Genomic DNA, 7,956 nt, shown 5'->3' with positions numbered 1-7,956 from the left:
GGTTCAATAAGGGTGGAGGGACATGGGCTGTTTCGATTTTTCAGCTTAAGGGGCAAATGGCCTCCTCCTCTCTCTCTTCCCCCATAGATGCTGTCGGTGACTCGGCTGCGGAGCTGCTTCCGCCCTCCCCTCCTCTCCCCGTTGTCCGCCTCCTCTGCGGTGCGCCACCTCAACCCCCCCCCAACAGGTAAGCCTCCGGCCACCCTCTCCTCCCGTTCCAGCCCCGACTTCCACCCCCTCCCCCACCCCCGCCACCACTCTTCTCAGAGTTTGGAAGTCAAGTGTGTTTGATCTCAGCTTTATCAAACTCTGGTTAGGCCACACCTGGAAAATTGTGGACAGCTCTGGCCGTCCCTCTAAAGGAATGATGTTGAGGCTTTGGAGAGGGGGCAGAAGAGATTCACCAGGACGCTGCCCGGTTTAGAGGGCATGTGCTGTCACGAGAAACTGGACAAACATGGGTTGTTTTCTCTGGAGGCCGAGGGGAGATCTGGGAGAGGTTTACAGGATTATGAGAGTGGACAGGGGGTATCTGTTTCCCAGGGTTGACATGTCTAGTACCAGAGGGCAGCACTGAAGGGGAGAGGAGGGGTGAGAGGGGTAAGGTTTTCACTCAGAGAGTGGAGGATGCCTGGTCTGGTGAGAGAGGCGTCAGAGGCTTTTAAGAGACCTTTGGAGAGGCAGATGGATGTGAGGGAGATGGAGGGATTTGGACACCGGGTAGACAGGAGGGATGAGCTCAGCCGGCCACTTGATGACGAATTTAATCTGCCGATGACACAAAGCTGGGTGGCAGTGTGAAATGTCAGGAGGATGTTAGGAGAATGCAGGGTGACTTGGACAGGTTGGGTGGGTGGGCAGATGCAGTTTAGTGTGGATAAATGTGAGGTTATCCACTTTGGTGGCAAGAACAGGAAGGCAGATTACTATCTAAATGGTGTCAGGTTAGGAAAAGGGGAAGTACAACGAGATCTAGGTGTCCTTGTTTATCAGTCACGGACAGTAAGCATGCAGGTACAGCAGGCAGTGAAGAAAGCTAATGGCATGTTGGCCTTCATAACAAGACGGGTTGGGTATAGAGGCTAAGAGGTCCTTCCGCAGTTGTACAGGGCCCTGGTGAGACCCCACCTGGAGTATTGTGTGCAGTTTTGGTCTCCAAATTTGAGGAAGGACATTCTTGCTATTGAGGGAGTGGAGCGTAGGTTCACGGGACTGTCATATGTTGAAAGATTGGAGAGACTGGGCTTGTATACACTGGAATTTAGAAGGATAAGAGGGGATCCGATTGAGCATATAAGATTATTAACTGATTGGACATGCTAGAGGCAGGAAAAATGTTCCGGATGTTGGGGGAGTCTAGAACCAGAGGCCACAGTTTAAGAATAAGGGGTAGGCCATTTAGAACGGAGTTGAGGAAAAACTTTTTCACCCAGAGAGTGGTGGATATGTGGAATGCTCTGCCCCAGAAGGCAGTGGAGGCCAATTCTCTGGATGCTTTCAAGAAAGATAGAGCTCTTAAAGATAGCGGAGCCCAGGGATATGGGGAGAGGGCAGGAAAGGGGTATTGATTGTGGATGATCAGCCATGATTACATTGAATGGCGGTGCTGGTTCAAAGGGCTGAATGGCCGACTCCTGCACCTATAGTCTATCGTTTAAATAAGCGCCAGCATTGCATTTGCCTTCTTTACCACAGACTCGGCCTCAGAATTAACCTTCCAGGAGTCCTGCACGAGGTCTCCCAAGTCGCTCTGCACCTGTTGATGTTCGGACCTTCTCCCCGGTGAGAGAATAGTCCGCACTCTTGTTCCTTTTTACCAAAATACTGTATTCCATCTGCCACTTTTTTGCCCAGTCTTCCAATTTGTCGAAGTCCTTCTGCAATCGCGTTGCTTCCTCGGCACTACCTATCTCTCCGCCCCCCTTCGTATCATCCGCAAACTTTGCCACAAAGCCGTCAATTCCAGACCTCCACCTTGAATAAGTCCCATCCACCACGACCCTCCGTCTCCCGCGGGCAAGCCGGTCCTGAATCCAAACAGGCAACTGTCCGTCGATCCCTCGCACCGCAGGCGTCTCGATGAGGCTCCCGGGAGCACTCCGACAGGCCGCTTCGCTGTCTGGGGTGGAGGGGCTACTGCACTGGGCCGGAGGAGGCTGCAGAGGGTTGTAAATCTGGTCAGCTCCATCTTGGGTCCTAGCCTACAAAGTACCCAGGACATCCTCAGGGAGCGGTGTCTCAGAGAGGCGGCGTCTGTTATTAAGGATCCCCAGCACCCAGGGCATGCCCTTTTCTCACTGTTACCATCAGGGAGGGGGTACAGGAGCCTGAAGACACACACTCAGTGATTCAGGAACAGCTTCCTCTCCTCTGCCATCCGATTCCGAAATGGACACTGAACCCTTGGCCACTACCTCACTTTTTAATAAATATATTATTTCTGCTTTTTGCACGGATTTTTAATCTATCCAATACACTGTAATTGATTTAAGAACATAACATAAGAAATAGGGGCAGGATTAGGCCATCCGGCCCATCGATCCTGCTCAGTCATTCAATGAGATCATGGCCGATCTGTCCGTAAACTCAGCTCCATCGACCTGCCTTTTCCCCAGAACCCTTAATTACTTTGCTGTGTAAAAACCTACCTAACTGTTTCTTAAGTATATTTAGTGAGGAAGCCTCAGCTGTTTCCCTGGGCAGAGAATTCCACAGATTCACCACTCTCTGGGAAAAACAGTTTCTCCCCATCTCCGTCCTAAATCTTGTCCCCTGAATCTTGAGGCAATGTCCCCTAGTTCGAGTCTCACCCACCAATGGAAACAACTTTCCTACATCTATCTTATCTGTCCCTTTCAAAATTTTGTCTGTTTCTAAAAGATCCCCTCTCATTCTTCTGAACTCCAGAGAGTACAGTCCCAGGTGACTCAATCTCTCCTCATAGGTTAACTCCTTCATCCCTGGAATCAGCCCGGTGAGCCTCCTCTGCACTGCCTCCAAAGCCAGTATATCCTTCCTCAAGTACGGAGACCGGAACTGCACACAGTACTCCCGGTGCGGCCTCACCAGTACCCTGTATAGTTACAGCATGATCTCCCTGCTCTTGAATTCGACCCCTCCAGCAACGAAGGCCAGTGTCCTGTTTTCCTTCTTGATAGCCTGCTGCCCCTGCAAACCGACCTTTTGCGATTACTCACAATCCCGGAATCATTTTCCTGACTTGCTCCGCACAGAGCCAAGCTGGAAGCCCACAATTAGGCCAAGGGTTTCCAAGTGCCCATAAATCCTATTGCTGAGAATTCTGTCCGGCTGCTGATGGGACAGTCGCCACTCTCTAGTTCCCAGGATGATCCCGGTCCCCTTCCTTACCGGTGAATCACCCATCAGTCCTCCGGGACATCGCCTGCCCGCTCACCTCCGTTCTGGGCCCCAAACAGTCCTTTCCAGGTGTCCCCCTGTCCCTCGACACTCCCCACCGTTCAAGGTGCTAGTCCTACCCTCGTACGCCGAGGTCCCCCCTGTCCCTCGACACTCCCCACCGTTCACGGTGCGTGTCCTACCCTCGTACGCCGAGGTCCCCCCGTCCCTCGACACTCCCCACCGTTCACGGTGTGTGTCCGACCCTCGTACGCCGAGGTCCCCCTGTCCCTCGACACTCCCCACCGTTCACGGTGCGTGTTCTACCCTCGTACGCCGAGGTCCCCCCGTCCCTCGACACTCCTCACCGTTCACGGTGCGTGTCCTACCCTCGTACGCCGAGGTCCCCCCGTCCCTCGACACTCCCCACCGTTCACGGTGCGTGTCCTACCCTCGTACGCCGAGATCCCCCCCGTCCCTCGACACTCCCCACCGTTCACGGTGCGTGTCCTACCCTCGTACGCCGATGTCCCCCTGTCCCTCTACACGCCCCACTGTTCACGGTGCGTGTCCTACCCTCGTACGCCGAGATCCCCCCCGTCCCTCGACACTCCCCACCGTTCACGGTGCGTGTCCTACCCTTGTACGCCGATGTCCCCCTGTCCCTCTACACGCCCCACCGTTCACGGTGTGTCTTACCCTCGTACGCCGAGGTCCCCCCGACCCTCGACACTCCCCACCGTTCACTGTGCGTGTCCGACCCTCGTACGCCGAGGTCCCCCCGTCCCTCGACACTCCCCACAGTTCACGGTGCTAGTCCTACTCTCGTACGCCGAGATCACCCAGTCCCTCGACACTCCCCACCGTTCACGGTGCATGTCCTACCCTTGTACGCCGAGATCCCCCTGTCCCTCTACACTCCCCACCGTTCACGGTGCTAGTCCTACCCTCGTACCCCGAGGTCCCCCCGTCCCTCGACACTCCCCACCGTTCACGGTGTGTGTCCTACCCTCGTACGCCGAGGTCCCCCATCCCTCGACACTCCCCACAGTTCACGGTGCATGTCCCACCTTTGTACGCCGAGGTCCCACCGTCCCTCGACACTCCCCACCGTTCACGGTGCTAGTCCTACCCTCGTACGCCGAGGTCCCTCCGTCCCTCGACACTCCCCACCGTTCACGGTGCTAGTCCTACCCTCGTACGCCGATGTCCCCCTGTCCCTCTACACTCCCCACAGTTCACGGTGCTAGTCCTACCCTCGTACGCCGAGGTCCCTCCGTCCCTCGACACTCCCCATCGTTCACGGTGCGTGTCCTACCCTCGTACGCCGAGGTCCCCCTGTCCCACGACACTCCCCACCGTTCACGGTGCGTGTCCTGCCCTCGTCCGCCGAGGTCCCCCTGTCCCTCGACACTCCCCACCGTTCACGGTGTGTGTCCCACCCTCGTACGCCGAGGTCCCCCTGTCCCACGACACTCCCCACCGTTCACGGTGCGTGTCCTACCCTCGTACACCGATGTCCCCCAGTCCCACGACACTCCCCACCGTTCACGGTGCGTGTTCTACCCTCGTACTCCGAGGACCCCCGGCCCTCGACACTCCCCACCGTTCACGGTGCGTGTTCTACCCTCGTACTCCGAGGACCCCCGGCCCTCGACACTCCCCACAGTTCACGGTGTGTGTCCCACCCTCGTACACCGAGGTCCTCCCGTCCCTCGACATTCCCCACCGTTCACGGTTCGTGTTCTACCCTCGTACTCCGAGGTCCCCCCGTCCCTCGACACTCCCCACAGTTCACGGTGTGTGTCCCACCCTCGTACGCCGAGGTCCCCCTGTCCCACGACACTCCCCACCGTTCACGGTGCGTGTCCTACCCTCGTACACCGATGTCCCCCAGTCCCACGACACTCCCCACCGTTCACGGTGTGTGTCCTGCCCTCGTCCGCCGATGTCACCCCGTCCCTCGACACTCCCCACAGTTCACGGTGCTAGTCCTACTCTCGTACGCCGAGGTCCCCCCGTCCCTCGACACTCCCCACCGTTCACGGTGCGTGTCCTGCCCTCGTCCGCCGAGGTCCCCCCGTCCCTCGACACTCCCACCGTTCACGGTGTGTCCTACCCTCGTACGCCGAGGTCCCCCCGTCCCTCGACACTCCCCACCGTTCACGGTGCGTGTCCTGCCCTCGTCCGCCGAGGTCCCCCCGTCCCTCGACACTCCCCACCGTTCACGGTGCGTGTCCTGCCCTCGTCCGCCGAGGTCCCCCCGTCCCTCGACACTCCTCACCGTGCACTGTGCGTGTCCGACACTCGTACGCCGATGTCAGCCCGTCCCTCGACACTCCCCACCGTTCACGGTGCTAGTCCGACCCTCGTACCCCGAGGTCCCCCCCTTCACTCGACTCCCCGCACCGGTCACAGTTGTCGGAGGGTGGGATCTCGCTGACGAAGGTGCCCCTCCCTCCTATCACAAGAGGCTCCCGCCAAGACCAAATACCGAAGGATGAGGACCGTATCTTCACCAACCTGTATGGAAGGCACGACTGGAGGTGAGAGGAATTCAGAAGCGATCCCTAACCGAGGGGAGATGGTCGCAGGCTCATGGAGGGAGGTGTCCTCTCACTGTGAGGGGAGGAAAACGGGGACGCTCTCTCACAGGGATAACATCACGGTGACGCTTCCAGACAGTGGAAGGGAAAATGCAGGCACTCCACTGAGGGGGGAGCGGGATGGAATTTGTGGACATTCCCTCATTCAGGGATTGGGGTATTTGTGGACGTTCCCTCATTCAGGGGTTGGGGTATTTGTGGACGTTCCCTAATTCAGCAGTTGGGGTATTTGTGGACGTCCCGTAATCGAGGGGTTGGGGTATTTGTGGACGTCCCGTAATAGAGGGGTTGGGGTATTTGTGGATGTTCCCTAATTCAGTGGTTGGGGTAGTTGTGGACGTCCCCTAAACCAGGGGTTGGGGTATTTGTGGACGTTCCCTAATTCAGCAGTTGGGGTATTTGTGGACGTCCCGTAATAGAGGGGTTGGGGAATTTGTGGACGTCCCGTAATAGAGGGGTTGGGGAATTTGTGGACGTCCCCAGACAGAGGGGTTGGGGTATTTGTGGATGTCCCCTAATTCAGCAGTTGGGGTATTTGTGGACGTCCCGTAATAGAGGGGTTGGGGAATTTGTGGACGTCCCCAGACAGAGGGGTTGGGGAATTTGTGGACGTCCCGTAATAGAGGGGTTGGGGAATTTGTGGACGTCCCCAGACAGAGGGGTTGGGGTATTTGTGGACGTTCCCTAATTCAGCAGTTGGGGTATTTGTGGACGTCCCGTAATAGAGGGGTTGGGGAATTTGTGGACGTCCCCAGACAGAGGGGTTGACGTAGTTGCGGACGTCCCCTGTTTGAGTAATGGATCTTTCTGGCTGCTCATTTTTTACGGGCGGGGGAACTTGTGATGCTCCCGTACTTAACGGGAGGGGGTGTCTTTTCTGAAGCGCCCAAGGCGAAGGGTTATCAATTCTGAGTTGCCTCCATCTGGGACGTGAACGTCAGCACTCCCTGATCTGCCAGGGAAATTCGGATGCTCCATAACTCACAGGTAATTGGGGGCAGACCCTCGCTATCAGGGTGATAACAGGACATAAATCTGTTTCAAACCCCCTCACTCTTTTTCCCTTCTTCCCGCTCCCCTCCACTCTTGTCCCACCAGGCTGAAGGGGGCGCTACGGCGGGGCGACTGGTACAAGACGAAGGAGATCCTGCTGAAGGGGGCGGACTGGATCCTCTGGGAGGTGAAGACGTCCGGGCTGAGGCGTCGGGGAGGGGCCGGGTTTCCGACCGTCATGAGGTGGGGGTTCATGAACAAGCCTTCAGATGGCAGGTGAGGAGGGAGATTCACTCTATGTCTGAACCCGGGAGTGTGTGATGGGACGGTGTGGAGGGAGCTTCACTCCGTGCCTGACCCAGGGAGTGTGTGATGGGATGGTGTGGAAGGAGATTCACTCTCTGTCTGACCCCGGGAGTGTGTGATGGGACGGTGTGGAGGGAGATTCACTCTCTGTCTGACCCCGGGAGTGTGTGATGGGACGGTGTGGAGGGAGATTCACTCTGTGTCTGACCCCGGGAGTGTGTGATGGGACAGTGCGGAGGGAGGTTCACTCTGTGTCTGACCCCAGGAGTGTGTGATGGGACAGTGTGGAGGGAGATTCACTCTGTGTCTGACCCTGGGCGTGTGTGATGGGACGGTGCGGAGGGAGATTCACTCTGTGTCTGACCCCGGGAGTGTGTGATGGGACGGTGTGGAAGGAGATTCACTCTGTGTCTGACCCCTGGAGTGTGTGATGGGACGGTGTGGAGGGAGATTCACTCTGTGTCTGACCCCGGGAGTGTGTTATGGACGGTGTGGAGGGAGATTCACTGTGTCTGACCACGGGAGTATGTGATGGGACGGTGGTGAGGGAGATTCACTCTGTGTCTGACCCCGGGAGTGTGTGTTGGGACGGTGTGGAGGGAGATTCACTCTGTGTCTGATCCCGGGTGTGTGTGATGGGACGGTGTGGAGGGAGATTCACTCTGTGTCTGACCACGGGAGTATGTGATGGGAC

The sequence above is a fragment of the Hypanus sabinus genome, unplaced genomic scaffold, assembly GCF_030144855.1.
Source record: "Hypanus sabinus isolate sHypSab1 unplaced genomic scaffold, sHypSab1.hap1 scaffold_1032, whole genome shotgun sequence".
NCBI lineage: Eukaryota > Metazoa > Chordata > Chondrichthyes > Myliobatiformes > Dasyatidae > Hypanus > Hypanus sabinus.
This window is presented reverse-complemented; position numbering follows the sequence as displayed.